This window comes from Acromyrmex echinatior, chromosome 15, assembly GCF_024713525.1.
Source record: "Acromyrmex echinatior isolate Ae372 chromosome 15, ASM2471352v2, whole genome shotgun sequence".
In the NCBI taxonomy this organism is placed as follows: Eukaryota; Metazoa; Arthropoda; class Insecta; order Hymenoptera; family Formicidae; genus Acromyrmex; species Acromyrmex echinatior.
The window spans coordinates 4,480,978-4,497,625 of NC_141866.1; the positions used below are offsets into that span (position 1 = coordinate 4,480,978).

General features: G+C 36.5%; 1 protein-coding gene across 1 annotated transcript in view; it reads right to left on the minus strand.

Annotated features, from left to right (window-relative positions):
• Positions 1-1,239: 1,239 nt before the first annotated feature.
• Positions 1,240-16,648, minus strand: part of LOC147907208 (uncharacterized) — a 278,923-nt gene continuing 263,514 nt past the window's right edge. The window contains exon 6 of the mRNA XM_087413991.1: positions 1,240-1,900. The gene's annotated coding sequence lies outside the window, so the exon portion shown is untranslated. The remainder of the gene's footprint in view (positions 1,901-16,648) is intronic.

A 16,648-nucleotide genomic window follows, 5' to 3' on the forward strand; every position in this document is an offset into this window, starting at 1 on the left:
GCATATATCCGCTGCATGCAAATTACGATGCCATAAATATCAATAATGCCCAGTTAAAGAACAATATGTATAATAGTAACTCATTAACTACAAAATATAAACAACAGTTGTTATTTATGAGTATATTAAAATAATATAATTATATTATGTTGCTACGGATAAATTTTTAATAATTCTTTATTAGTACAATTATTTAATATACAATCACAGTTAATCAAAAAGTTTCCTAGCTGTTACAAAAGAGATATTAAACTTGATTTTCTTTTAGTAAGGTAATAAATTAGTAATACGCTGTATCCAATTTATCGATTAGCAATAAGACTATATGTGACATCCTAACGCGACTTTCCTTTCCAGCAATTTCATCCTCGTCACTAAGCTTTGCTCTCGGCTCTTTAATGTCGGTTGTAGTCAAGCATTCACAGATCTTACGATCTACTCTAAAATTAAAACGCTGAGATGAATATGTATGAGTTGTAGCTCAAAGAGATGAGATTTAAATTGCGCTTTTGAGATACATCGCCAATGATTTAATAACAGGTATCAACAAATTCCAGTATCGTGATGTTCTCACGCATCTAAATATGTGTTAACATATCTGATAGCACATATGAGTGATAATCATAATAATTTTCGTATATTAATCGCGCGTTTTATTATATGTTTAATATTATATGTCTACACTAATACAATTAATAATTAAAAATAATAAATCTGCATCACACAGCGAAGAATAAAATTTCTTTAATTTCAATTGCTAATTTCTTATGTAATATTATAAAGATTGAGTCGAAGTCTATAAAAAAAATAGCTAGGTAAGACAAAATGATATTCCTAGACCTCCTAGTATTCGACTGGACCTACGTCATTCATTCTCAATCCTGTCAGTGTGTACGACGTCAGTGTTTAACGACGTCGTTATAATGTCGGCGAGATTTTCTAGCCATCAAGAAAAATAAAGGTTGTTATAAAGATAAAGTACGCGCATAAATATACCTAAATCGTCCCCATCAGATTGATATCTTATGATGTTTGAACTACTGAGAACAAGGTTTTATGTCACAAATAAATCCTACTGCGTGCTATCTTCACAAACTTAATTCTCCTTAAATAAATTAAATATTATTCATTAATAAATATAATTTAAAATTTAACCAATAAAATCTAAATAAAATTTCACCGTAGAAAATCACTAATTGTATTTAATAAAAAAGGTTGATAATATAAATAACACACACATACACATAATTAAGACACGTTTTATTTTGTTTAACTTTGACAGACAGAATCTTACATCGTTTTAAATAATAATCGAAGGGAAATGATAGAGAATCTGAAATGATAGACTCTTGATAGAGAATTGTGAATCATGGGATAAAAAAGGTTTAAAAATCTGTCGCGTAAACTTCCATACGCTTTACGTCGTACAGCGTATATTACCCATTTCACCGTGAGATTTGCATAAGGGGTACGCGTTCGTCGACTTTATAATTTACGAGCCGATGGTCAAACCGATGTGAGCGTAAAATGATATTTGCACCTAACGCATGAAAGAAAAAAAAGGCTGTCCGAATAGGCGGAATGTAATAACGATGTGCGCTGTCGTGCTCGTTCATGCCGGCACACGTCCATCGGTCGTGTGCGAAACTACAAGCAAACGTCTACAAGCGTTATACGTGAATTTAACGATTCGGCCCGTGCGATACTCTATGTATAGGCCGTAACGTTTTGATTAACGGGAATGGGATTCAGTGTGTGCGACGGTAACAGCTGGATTAAAGGCTAATAACAACGCGAGTCCACGAGAATCACAGTTTAAATGATTTTATTTTTGTTCCTGCGGTTTATAGACTTCGGTTCGATTGGCTGAGTAACCCGACCACCATTCTCTGTCCACTCTCTGAAAAAAAAAAAAAAAAAAACATTAGGCATGTCATAAAATAACACCTTCACCGTTAGCTTCCATGCGATAAATCGACAATTGGAGTATTATAAAGTATTGTATATATGTATATCAGTAATATATAATGTTTTATATAATCAACAGGAATATCCTGAAAAAATAATACGAATTAAATCTTTATCATTTTCTCTTTTTCTCCACAATGTGGAACTCACTCTCTCCCCTCTCAGCATTAGAGAAATGTAAGATACTTAAGATATTTAAACGCAAATTCATCTGTCATCTGCATTAGCATAAGATAAGTTAATTGTTGCAATTTGTTTTTGCTTTTAACATGCGTCTATCGTCAAAAAGATTCATATATATATATATGCGTAATTGTACGCGCCATTACGGAAATCAAGCAAACATAAAGGGTTATAGTATTTATAATTTGCTGCATTCAGTATAAAACGGGCGTATAATAATGTTGCAGTTTCAAATTGCATTTAGGCAGAAATGAAGTATAGGTACGTATATATTACAAATCTCAATGACACACAGCGAACTCTCTTAATGCATTTCCCATTTGCACAGAATCGACATCTCCCCCTATAGTTAAGCTCAAACTCACTCATATTACTCTATGTGTGCAAATTGTCGATCGAGGGACAGGCTTTGCGGTATGTCACGACCGTGCGAGAAGCTTGAACGGGGTCGAGTTGTAATTAACTCCCTTTCATTGAATTTTCCCGCGATATCTTACTGTCTATTTCCGGCCTGCAGTTTGAAAACCGCAATGCCAGTTAGCCGTTCGTACAGAATTGTTTTCGTAAGGCCACCGACCGACAAATTGCGTCGACGAAAATCCATATAGGCCGGCAATTAAAACGATTCGATGAATTACTCAAAGCAAAAGGCAAAACGCATATTTTTATCCTGCAAAATTTCAATTCAGAAATTTGCATAGAAAATGTATTATAATATCAATTAGAAGAGAAACTCATCAATTCTCTGTAATAAAAAAATATCATATTAGTCTCCAAAATATTTCTTTCGTAATAAAAAATGTACATCTTTTTATTTAATTTCTCATTTTGTGAAACAGTTATATAAACACATGCAAAAAATAACCCAAAGAATACGCGTAAAAGAATAGATAATTTATCTTTAATTTTATATACATACATCGTGACATATATGTATATACGATAAAATGCTTTACAATGCTCGAGGTACGTATCGCACCTCGAGAGGTGTGTCATTAAAAGTTTCACAACGCTGCATTTTATCGCTGCTCACCGAGATTTCACTCGGTCAATTACTGCAGCTCATCCACGAACTCATGCCTTGTCTCCGACGAGATAAAGATAAGTCGTAATAAAGATATTTAAAAAATTATGCACTCTGAAGCACTTTATGGCTGTTGCAGCATGCCTCCTACAACCAGTGTATGCATCGGAGCAGCATCCTCTCGCCTCTCATGCATCCACCTCGACCACCCTTCACCGTCATCCTCTCGCTTTTTCTCTCCCGCAGCAAAAGCCGCCAGTCCGGTGAGCAACACCCCCTCGTTTTATAACCCGACGAGTTTAATGCTCGCATCAAACTTTTAATTATCCGACTCGTCTTACAAATTACTAACAGATGGCCCGACGTTTATGCGTCGCGTCCGTTTCCCTCGTAAAAAATATCTCTGCTTTATATTTTATCTCTGCGCGAAGAGAAAATTTCCTCGTGTTCGCGGAGGTATTTGTAATACGGTTAACACGATATCGAGCCGTTGTGTAAAGTCAATTTTCAACGATGAGAGGGTGTATGAGAAGAAAAGTACCGCGCGCTACATTCTTTTATCTTTTATCACCAAGAAAACGGTGTCTTATACGCGCAAGAATTCGCAGGTTGACTTTCTATCGGAATGCGCGAGTCAGAAGTTGCAAAGATGTCCGACACAGTGGATACACTTTCCGATGGGATGGCTATTTCCTCCCTTACGCGAAAAGATGAAGACGATAATCTCGATTGCGACGCGCGGAAAGTGCACTTCCGTGGAAGTTCCATTTGTACCGGCGGACATTACGCCAAATGCATTGCATACGGAAGCATGCTGGCGGATGCAACTTTTATACTTATTCGCTTGAGTTCAGCCTCGAGTACTACCGCCTGAAATAACCGAAAATAAGACGCGTTGGCAGTAACATTAAACAAACATTCCGTCTGCGTTGCATAAGTAAAATTCTAATGACTACGAAATTATTAGATCACTGTATTTTGTTATCCAACCGGATTTAAAGAAAATTGCACATGCGGGTGCGTGCACATTACTTTAATGGAATATCTATGTATCACACAAGATATATGTTTATGTTTTCGTAGACGGATCTCTTCTGGATGTATCTTATCAAACAATTAATTGTCATGTTGTTTATGCCATATTTTATTTAATCGAGCATTATCATTTTCGCGACACAATTAGTGACAGTGTTAATGTATCGGTATATATAAGAACGTGTTTCGTGGATATCGCCGAAAACCATAAATCACAGTGGTATCCACACCTTAGGTTCCCTGCGGTGCAGAATCGCTTGGCGCTGATATTCTAGCAACGACAACAGACATTATTCTTAAAACTAGAATTGCGACAGAGAGAGAGAGAGAGAGAGAGAGAGAGAGAGAGAGAGACATTGTTTGGAAGAAATATGAGCGATATGAAAGGCTGCGACTTTCAAGCTTGTAAACCATTAATACCTTTTCGCTTTTATAACTCTGCGTAGATCATACTTCATCGAAATAAGCGGTGACTTTGGGAGATACGAATATTAGAGATTCGCTTGTGGCTGCAGTGTCGACATTCCGGAAACGACAAAAGAGGAAAATGATTTTTATCGATATCCGCGACGTGGTAAATCAACTGCGGGAAAGATCCTGTTCGGGAGATTTAAAGTGACAGAAACTTTAGCGAATCTGTGTCTTGGAAGACATAAAACATGCACGATGCTTACTTAAATAGCCATCTTTTATCTCAAGGAGGTCACAAATCTAAATAATATCTGTTATTACTGTCAATTATATATTTTCTTTTTTAGCTCGTTAAGTCCGTTAATGAAATATGATAAAGAATATATGTATAGAAAGTACTTGACGCGAATTATCTCCGGCGTCAAGTAAAAAAGTCAACAAGAGGGATCGCTTTAAGTGGATCGCCCTATACATATTAAAGGCTAATCAGTGAGGATATTGAACCAGTGACTAATCGTCAACGTAGTTTATCTCAACATGAATAAACAGACCAGTTTGATCGAAATAATGTTAATGCAATTTTTATCTATGGCCCTTCCGACAAAGTCCCCCATCCCTTTCGATTCGATCTACGAGCCGAGATCCGCGGGAGGTCTTGCCCATCGAGAGATTAGAAGAAGAGGGAAACCATAGTCACGAGAACCTCCATAGGGCACGCAAGTCCCCATCGCAAGTGGTTCTGGATATCCTGGAGCGACTTCGACGCCCTTTCAGGCGCCGGCTCTCGACACCGATCCCCCACTCTTTCTCTCCTTCTCTCTTTCTCTCCTGAAGTCCCCACCGATGTGGCAGACTTATCGTAAATTAGAAGCGCCGCGGGGAATTCCGATGCGGATAAGGTAATGCGACGTTTGGGCTCCAGAGAGCCTGAACGACGTCGACGTCGTCGACAACGACGACGACGACGACGATCGCGCCGCGGAATTTATGTATCACCGGCAATTAAATGCTCGCGCGAACTTGCCACAGACTTACGCCTTTACGACGACAATTAATATCCGCGGCGTTAATTCGATGATGGTCGACACGGTACATAAAATATGTTTCAAGAACAGCGAGTTTAATTTTTAGATTTAAAAATCTTACCTTACTTAAAAACAATTTAATTGTTGTTTAACAAATTGTTAAAATTCGTTAAGTCAACATTAGAAGAATAAACATTTACACAAATCTTCTCGTCATAAAAATAAACAATTAAGTAGTATTTTAATTTATCTTTAGATAAAACTTATGTTTCGTCGCACTTTTGTAATGCTAAAAGCACTAACTGTACATGCAGATATATTTACAGAAATATTGGTGAAATGGAAAATAAAATTTATGTACAGGAGATCTAAAGGAATGTAGCCTTGTCTTGCGAAATGTAGTACCATGAAAGCCGTCCGTCTCTGAACAGTACTACATCGCGCACAACGCGGATCAAAAGGAGCTGCCGACGTGGTTAAAACTTCTCTGATTCGCTCTTTAGTTTCGCTTTAGCACGCCAGTGTCCCGGCCGCATGCGTGAAACGCCATGAAAAGCCTCTAATTACGGGACTGCATTTAACTATGCGAAATTACGGATGGGATTTTAGTAAGCCGCCTATACAAGAACGATTTCGAGATTCATTGTTTTGATTATAATTCACTTAGAAGAAATTTAACTTCGACGAAAGAGAAAAAATCGTTTATAGCCGGTGTAACTCCCGCTGCATATATTCTATGGTTGGATTATTATGACTAAGTCAGCATTTTATTACAGCAAATTATGCAGCAATATATTCAGATAAATAATAGGATATTTAGTTGCATTATAATTTATAATGAAGGTTACTTTAGAATATTCCTGAATTGTTATTATTATCTGCAAATGACTATAAATTAAGATAATTTTTTTTATTAATTCAGAGATTATCAGCATTTGAATATTTACAGATTTTTACGTAAATTATTTTAAAAATATTATAATCAAAAATCTCATTCATATTGAACGTAATAAATAACTATGTGAAGAGAGCAATAATAACCGAATGTATGAAGTCATAAATGAAGACAGAATTCTTTTAACGAAAAAAAAGCATTTTGCGATCTGATTTGTCCTAGTAAACAATTCTAAAAACAAATCGAACAAATACTCTACGCGTAACAGCAAAATATGCGGACGCTGTTTAGATCTTAACGCAGGCACACGCGATGATCGACATTCAATGCACAAACTCACGTTGAACAGTTTAGACGTATTCCATCTTACGGTCCGTATCGCCCCATTCTCGCGATCGCTTGTAGACGATCGGAAAGGTGATCGCGTACGTCCGATCTTGCCTATACTTTATGCATGCGCCAAACGTTCACCGCGCAAATTCGTTTCCATCGCACGTATTGTAAATTCGTGCTTTACGCCGATCTCACCTCTCCGGTCTCCGTGCGAAGAGAGACTTGCCGCGTGGACGGTCACCGGTGGATCGTACGTGGCAAAAACCGAGTTCGCCCATTCAGCCGGTTTTCCTTTATTTAGACGGCCCCGCCGGTCCTCCCGCGAGGTGAATTGCATCCTCAATTTTTAATAAAGCCCCGGAGGGGCCGGGAGGCTTTGTTGAACGTCGGTATAAAGTGAACTTCGACGACAGCCAAGTCAAGCGGCGTGCATCGCGAGGGAAAAGAAACCAGCATCGTGAAACCAGCGGGGTGAGAGGAACGATGAGACGGGAGGAGGAAAACGTCGCCGGAGGAAGACGGAGTATCCTTTCTTCGTTTCATTGTAAATGCCAGGCTCAGGACCTTCGCCACCGTACCTTCGAGTCGTTTCGACTCTGCCCTCGCCGTCCACCTTTCCTGCAATATTGATTGCGGGGGCCGTGGCATAACGATAGAACCGTCCAGAATATTTCCCCGCCTTCATCCTTTTTATCCTCTCGCTCCTGCCCTCCTTCACTTCCGCCGTCACTTTATCCATATACACCGTTACCCTTCAGCCCCTCGTCTTTTCCCTCTGTTCTCCTCTCCTTTTTCAACATCGCGTGAGGAGAAGATATCTTTCGTTTGTAATTTATTCATAGAAGAAACGACTTCCTCTCAGGATGGTTTATGTATTCGATCGGTACGATTGTAGTTAATCGTCAGACTCGACTTATTAGTAATTGTTGCCGTCATCCTTTGATTCTACACGTTATTGAATATTTCTCGGAGGATACTTCCTTTTATCGATGTATCAAAGGGATATCTTTTTTTTTTATAAAAGATAAATAGAATTGGAACATGAAATTTCAATCATTATCTTATGTTATATAATTCGTAATTCACAGCTTTTGATATTATTTAATTCAGCAAACACTGAATATATCTGCCACATAACATAAATATAAAACGTGTGTGTTAAATAGAAATTATATTCTGTTTGGGATATACAATGGCTGCCAAAAGTTTCCGATACATATATAATTTTACGATAATTTTTGTCAATATGTTTTTTAATTTATATTATAGTATTATGTTTTTTAAATTATATTATAATAATTTATATTATAAAAATTTTGTTGAAATCAATTTAAGAGCATAACATTTCAATACTAGAATATATTAAGTATTTGTGTATTAGACTTTTATTTGTAAAAATTCTTAACCTAAGTAATATAATAAAATTATTCATATTGATCGAAAACTTTTAATAACTATTGTATATTTATACATATACTTCTACAGAAAATCACTCCTAATGTAGCATTATGTATTTAATTTTTATTTGTTTATATTTATAATTTTTGCACGTTATTAACCGTATAATGAAAGCGCTTGGATTAGTCTGCTTCTGATCAGGGAAAGTTGCTAAAGTATTTCAATTATAAACACAACGCCCGAAGCGCCGGTAATTTACATCGGCGTCTCATCCTCATTAACATTTATCGACTATTGATTCATTTCTAATGAGCTCTTACGATCGAATTGCTCGTTAGCAATCGTGTATCTTTAACGTGCGCCACATGTGGGATACGTATCGTATCCAGTGTCGTTTTTCTTTTCCATGCATTATACATTTCAGCATATTAATATACGCAGCAAGATGATATCTTCTGTACAAAGAGACAAAACGGTTATACCGCTTGCGGGCTACGACCGATCGATCATTTCAAAGAAGGTTGGAAGATGCATGTTCTCGAAAGCAGTATCGTATAGTGGCTGAGACAGGAACAGAATACTCGATGCACATTAAACTGCGTGCATAAATTTGTCTCAAAGAGAATAAATTAGCTTGTATTTATCTACAAAATATCTTTTCGTACGGAAAAATATCAAGAATTAAGACGTATCTTAGATTTATGTGTATACTGTACATAATGTCAATTATCTCGTAAATTTTCGAATAAAAAATCCATTAAAAATTTGATCATCCGCTTTGCATTTGTAAGTATTGCTTTCTGTATATTTAATTAATATATCCGTATAAACGTTATATGTTCGTGAGATAATATCAACTGTACTTCGCGCAACAGCATGTCGATTAATCATTCGATGAAACCCGAATGTGGATAGGATCAACGATGTCGAGACTTCGATGTCGACTTCAACCGCAAACGAAAGTACGAGGAAAGCTCATATAACAGATGATAATTAGGTATAACAAAACGATAAAATTCACAAAGCTTCTTCGTCGAGTTCGACATGTTCTCTGGGCGGAGGATTCTTGTTTACGAGCCGCGGATCATTGCGCGCTCGTATTTCAGCGAATAAATTTTCAATAAGAACGCCATTACGATGCTTATACCCAAAGTTCTGCGGCGTTTCGAAGCATTTTAAAATATACAGAACTCCCTTCGGTGGCCCGTATTGTTTTGTTGGCCATAGTACACCGTCTCCTCCGAAGTGCCGCTCACCACACCCTCCCTGTTCTCTCCGTTCCTCTTCCGTTCTTCGAACCATCGACATTGCGGAGAATAGTCAGACCACCATTTCATTCCCTTGCGAAACAGCTAAATGACCAAAAAAATCCGACTACTTCGTGGAAAAGTTACAGAGATGATATCCGCGACTATTCGAATAGGTTATTTCAAGACTACGTAGAATAGCTTATAGAATGTAGCAAGAAATTCGTAACAAATTCTAACAGGTACTATATGTGCAAACAGCTGCAAACAAAAATCAGTTATACATTCACGTCAGAGTATATAATAATTTTATCTTTCATTTTCTCTCTCTCTCTCTCTCTCTCTCTCTCTCTCTCTCTCTCTCTGGAGACATATTATTTTTTTTAAATTTATGTCAATTAGAAAACCGAAACGTAATTAATTTAAAAAGGAGAAAAGAAAATATTTTCATATAAAAGAATATGTACTATTTTAAAAATTATATGGCATTTGTAGCTTTAATTTTTATAATTTAAAAAAGTAATAAGAAAAGTATCTATAACAGTTAAAGTTAAATGCTGGAATATTATTATTTCAATTTAACTGTGATGCAATTCCGAAATCGACGCAGTCATATGTCTGAAATTAAATGATGCGATAGCGTCGCGACGCCAAGTGCATAAAAATATAAAACGAGCCGTTTGACGGCTTGACATGTGAACGTCATTCCGTATATGTTCGTGCTAAATTCGCGACGCTATATTAGCTTTATCTGGAGTTTTGACATCAAGAAATTTTAGATTAAAATTACTCAAAAACTAAAACCGCAATCAAAAATCTAAAAACACTTTTATTATGTAACATCATCGGTATCTTTCGATTGCGACCAGTTCGAATAAAATCGGTACAGCCGATACCGACAACGATGACAACGACGATGACGTCGAGTGACGCCGGATGACATTATAGATAATGAATTTACTAGATTAGTAAGCAATTATTAACATCTCTTATTTATTGAATTATTTTCATGTATTGTGTATATCTGCAGAATATATATGTAAAAATCTTTTTACTAATATGTATTGCAAATAATGACCGTACTATAAAGATATTGCCTAGAATATTGCGTTTTAATACAACTCTAGTACGCCAAATTTTTTTTCACTATAATCCAGTTGACCATTTTAGTCTCAATCTATCTTATGTGTCTTGCGAAATACTTAACTAATTGAATTTATTTCATATCCGTTTTTTCATTAAAAGGATTGTAATATTCGATATCTTTTTTATGCACTTGGCATACATTTTTTTCTTTTTTAAAGAGATTTTTTTTGGGTAGTATTTATATAAAATCGAAACCAGAAAAGTAAGGTAGAAGTCAATTGTGCGGTTCTAAAAAATTCTAAAAAATTAGTTTGTAATATAAAATAATTATATAGTTCAAGAAAACTATTTACATTGTTATTATAGTATTTATATGAATGTTTCATATACATACACATTATAGTGAGCGAAGTTACAAATGGATAGCTCGCAAATAATTCTAGTTAAACTTATTGTGAACTAATTATAATGGAGATAAAGTAACCCGAGGGATGTGTGTATCATGTTTTACCCCGGACGACAATATTTTCCTGCTTTAAGAAGCAGACTCACTGCATGGGAGTAAGTCGTTGCATAAATATTATTCCTAGAAGCGGAGTACTGTCTAAACGGATGCTTTTCGAGAAATATTTACTCCATTAGTGTTCATTTCTACCAGCTTATGTAACCCATTAGCTTGCTTTCTTTCGATTTCGGCAGCTGTAACTTGATTTTAAAAGACTTGTTAATGCAGATTGCAATTTACATCGTTACACCGTCGTGCATTTCACACGTCTCCATTAAAGCGATATATATATTACATCGTAAAAATTTTATCGCATTTACGCAGTATATCGAAATTCCATTAAATCGATATGCAGGAGACGGCAAACAATAACGAGCAAGTCGGGCATGGCACTGATAAGTCGCGTAATGCTATCTGCTAAGCTTTGAGACATTCGAACGCGATGGAATCCGGCACCGCTTTATACGATCGATAAAAGAAAAAAAAGAGATCGATGCGAGAATTTGTGTCGAATGCGCGTTCGCTATGTCTGAGAAATCCCTTGCTCATCTACGCCTCTCGCAGAAGCGCGTGATGCCGTCTGCCCGTTCGTTAGTAAAAAAAAAAGGAAGGGAACAGAGTTCTCGAGCAGTGCGGGCCTTTGATTTTGCTTATCCGACACCGAGAGAGAGAGGTAATGGTGCACTTCGTTAAATTAATTGGCTCCTTGGAGCGCCACGGCAGCGAGTTAGTGCCACTAAACTTCAGCTCCGATTATACGAAAGAACTTACCGAGTAATTTCCCGTCGGGATTACGACCACATCGCGCTGTCTTACGTGAAAATATCCTAAATAAATAAATTTAGCTAATTAGTCAATAAACAAAAAAAGTTTTCGACAACTTCGTTCGACATTCACGGCGGGTTGTAGATCGGCTAAAGGCGGTTATTCAGATAATAATCAGAACAAATAGTACGTACGTTTTAATACAGAAGGTTTTGTATAAATTTTGTATTTTTTGCCACAATAATTACAGCAATCATTTTAATTAATTGTTTTCAGTTAGTACGTTTCTAATTATGCTTAATTTCCATAAAGAACAGATATATGATGGAGTATGGCGTAACGAAATATAAACTATGATCGTATTAGCTTAATGAATATTCATATTACATATTCGTTCATGCGTATTCATAACTACAAAACATCTAATTGTAAGAAAAATAAATAGGTAATAGGCAGTCATTAGCTTTATTAATTATTCGTTTTAAGAAATCAATTATTTGTGCGTGCGGTAATATCGTCATTGAGTCAGAACGTTTCATGAACAAAAACGCAAACTGCCGTCCGCACGAAACGTATATTTTACTTAATTTGTGGGTCACGAATCCGAAGGGCTTTTTTTGTATAGCAAGTACGAACGGAACGTATCTCAAGGGCTTGTTAAGAATTTCATTCTTAAAATCGGTGGCCACTTACCGGCAGGTGGCCCACCAGCACACACACACACACACATCAAATCAAACGCGTTACGTTAACTGAATTTAAATTGTTGGAGAGCCGCCGTTGGGCACACCGGAGGATTACCATAATTTATGCGCCCTCGCGCCTCTCCGAATGAGCCACGCTCCGATCCCGAAGCTCTTTATTATAAATCCAAATCGAGCGCATAATTCCATGAGATATAAACATCTCACGGGAGCAAGAAGGAAATTAGTTTATATCCGATGAAAGAGCCAGCGCGTGATGTTCGTCCCACGAATCCCATCATTCAATATCCTAACAATTCTTGTCTAGTCAAATTATAATCTGGCTGATGTAATAATATATGTGTACATATAATTTAAACTTATTTAAATATTTATTGTTCGATTTTTTTTGTTAAATCATTTTTTCATATTTATGTGTTCAACAGAACACATCATAGAAAATTGATACAAAATGCCATAAAATTGTAAAAATGCTGCACCAACTATCGCAAGTTAAGACGTTAAAGGATAACTATAATATCGGTAAATTTTCGAAATTATGTTTTCATGTCAGAGAAACTTTTTCCAAGCGTATTTTGTCCAAACGAACGAGTGCAGAGTTACCTTAATGTACTCACAAAACCACAGTAAGGCTTGAATCCCCAGTAAAACAGTAATTTATCGAGTAAACACAGCAGTAAAACGGCTTGAAAAGACACCGCTGTTCTGTGTTGTCGTAAATAGAAACTTGTAAAATAGAAATCAATTTTCGAAACGTTTTTAACACGAAAGCTTCAACAATTTTTGCTTCAACAAGTCATAATAGTAAAAATATTTGAAGCAATTTATTGTTAATCATACAAAAAAAATTCTGCAGAATTTTATAATTAATTTTAGAGCTCTAAAATCTTTTAAAAATGTAGAAAGATTACGCTACTAATTTATAAAGGTAAATGTTGAAATTGAAAGCTAATATTTCTAAAGTCTCCAAATGCAATGTTAACTAAAAATAATTATCAAAAATAAATAATGTATACCGTTCAATAATGTAAACCGCGAGGTATTGAAATCTTCAGGACGAGCAATTATTTGTAAGGGAGGCAACTATGATTATCGCGCTCACTTATTCACAGGAACGTCTTCGTTTACATAACAAATGGCTCTAAAGCCCATTAAATCCTGTACAAATTCAAATGCGTAGGAATGTTGCAAAACGATTCTTTCAAGGTTCTTGCAAGATTAGTAGCTTGCTCAAGCATGCCGACCATTAAGGTAATTGACTATGAAATATGTTTCTCAAAGGATCCAATTAAGATCTATTACTCGGAGATCTTACCACAACGCAGTAGCAGCGACCCATTGTCGAGGAACCCGATTCATGCTCCGACCCAGAGCTTTTCTCAAACATTCGCGTCATCGTTCTCTTGACGATTTATTATCATCGTCAAGACGACTTGCGATTGCTTGTTCGCGAGTTCTTCTCCCTACGTTCGTTATGCACCGTCACCATGATTCTGCCAATGAGCCCTTCGTATAAACACGTTCGTCGCGTACCAGCTGGTCCCGAAAATAAAAATCAAAACTGTTTGGGAACTTACCGAGTTACCTGAATAACCTGCAACGTTCGAGAATAAAAGAAAGAAGAAAAAGAGATGGTTATTTTAAATCGTCCAAAATGTAGGGTCGTGTTTACCGTATGACGCTGATCGTCATCGGTCGAGGGTGTCGAGTGACTAATGAGGGTTAAGATCACGATGCTTATTCACGCCACACAAGGATGAGAATCTTTGCTTCCGCGCTCCTATACATACTTTTTTATCTTTTTGTTAAAGCACCATTCGCTGATACAATATTTATTATGTTCGATTTAAATAATTTATCATAAATTATTGTACCGTTAAACACAGGATTTTATCACAATATTTTTTAGAATTCTACAAGAATCTTGATCACAATCTTCAATTTGATAAGACAAATAATTATAATTAATAATAACGTCAATAAAATAAAAATATCAAATTAGTGTTAAAAAATTGCTTCAATCCAATATCAAATTATCACTTCCAATACAATTAGTTCACCGTAATTCCTTAAACACGTATTTAATGAAGTTCTCTCTTGTATTTTAGGTAAATTTATTCGTATATTAACATAAATGCCATAACTCTACTACCCTAACCAGAGTTTATTTATAACTTACACGAACATTATCGTTTGCTTTACTTCCTACATATCAGAGTACATCGCCGTAGGGTTCATGTTGTACAAGCTGTATCCAGGGACGCGCATACATAGTTTGCGGTGAGGATTCATAAGCGACGGGAATAACGATGGGATGACGCTCGAATCAGGTATAGCGGAAACTCAGACAACTATCCCGAATATGCGCGTGCTTGTGGGTTCAACAGCTTATTCGTTCTTGTCATTATTTAATATTATTATTTCTTCATAGTCAGTTTGACCATCTATTGCAAAATCAAGTACATAAAAAATTTATTATTTGCAACAGCAATTAGGAAATAAAAATTTGAAAATAAAGATAAATAATGTTCGCAATATTCATTAAATAGAAACTACTCGTGAGACCTTTTGCAAAGAGCAAAGATATTATTTTGAATTGACCGTGAATGATAACTAGCGCAAGTCAAATCACAGATCAACAGAATATTCTTGCACTTTGGAGACCAGTTTGCTCGCCTTACCGCAAGATATGCAAGACCGCAGAACCGCATGGGGTTGCGCTTCGCACAAAATAACTGAGTGAAGGGCGTACTGCTAAGAGGGCGTCGAACGTCGGTGGTGGCCGGTGATCCAAACGACGACGAGCTCCAGGTATCCGCGGGGATTGTACGGGACAAACAACAAACTCCCGCTCGTCGTTATCACGTTCGCTCTCTCTATCTAGCAACCTTTCTCCCCGGGGGCCATTTCTATTTGTCCTTCTGAGAGCCAAACCGTGTCGCAGCTTCCGTCGGCACGCGTTCACCAACGTTGGAGAACACGAGCGACCGGGCTACTCGCCATTTCGAGAGTATCGCGCGCGCAGAAAGAACAACAGGGAAAAGCGTGTATCCTCCCTCCTCTCCTATCTCGTGTCGACCGCCTGTTTTACGACCGCAGAAGCACACCGCGCGCTTACGACGTTACCTGGTAATGCAACGAGGGTCCGTTAAAGCTGCAAAGAGTCGTTTAATGCTTATACGGAAGCACTGAAAGACGCAGACAAACATCTACGGGCTACGCCAGGGTCGTTTCGCGAACCCCAATCTGATTTAATCTTTTCGAGACTCATCTTTGGTTACTTCGCTAGAGAAGCAGGATATCGTGAGTGCAGTAGAATATAAAGTGATAATGTAAAATTGACTTCTCTTCCTCGTAAAACTAAGCATCTTGTAAAATGTCGAAATAATAATTTTAATATTTAATATTTTATATCTTTTATTATCAACTATACATATATAAAATAAACATGTATATAATTATATTCAATATATACAATGTTATTAATTTTTTCATTGGCACATTTGTTTCGCTTGTAATGTATTTGATATAAAAGTTTTACATGACACAAAATATCTGAATTTCGGTTATAAAATAAATAAAACAAATTATGAAAGAAACAGTGGAATAAAAGCGAAGGAATTATTTGCCTCATCATCGTGTGGCATTGTTCATGATGAAGGTTGTTTATGCCTCCTCGTGTCAATTGGTCGTTTTACGAGTGCGAGGACCTGTCGCGTGTTTACGATATTACGTGGTAATGTTCGAAAGGTGCCATAAAGAGCGACGAACGGTGTAACGATGCTGTGGTGACGGGATCGACGCGTGTGAGTTATGTACGCTAATGATATTTCTTTAAGAAAAGTCTTCCTTTCATTAGTAATAAAGTTGTGCATATTTACTTATCTTAATGTTACATCTCTCAGTATAAAGCAATGATGTAGTGTGTATTATATATATGTATTATATATATGTAGGATGTAACAAAACGATCATATTAGGCTGATTTCTCGAAAATATGAAAGATACAAAAAAATATTTCAAATAAAAATAGGAAGGAGACATATTTTGGTCATGTTGTTTCTCTTCT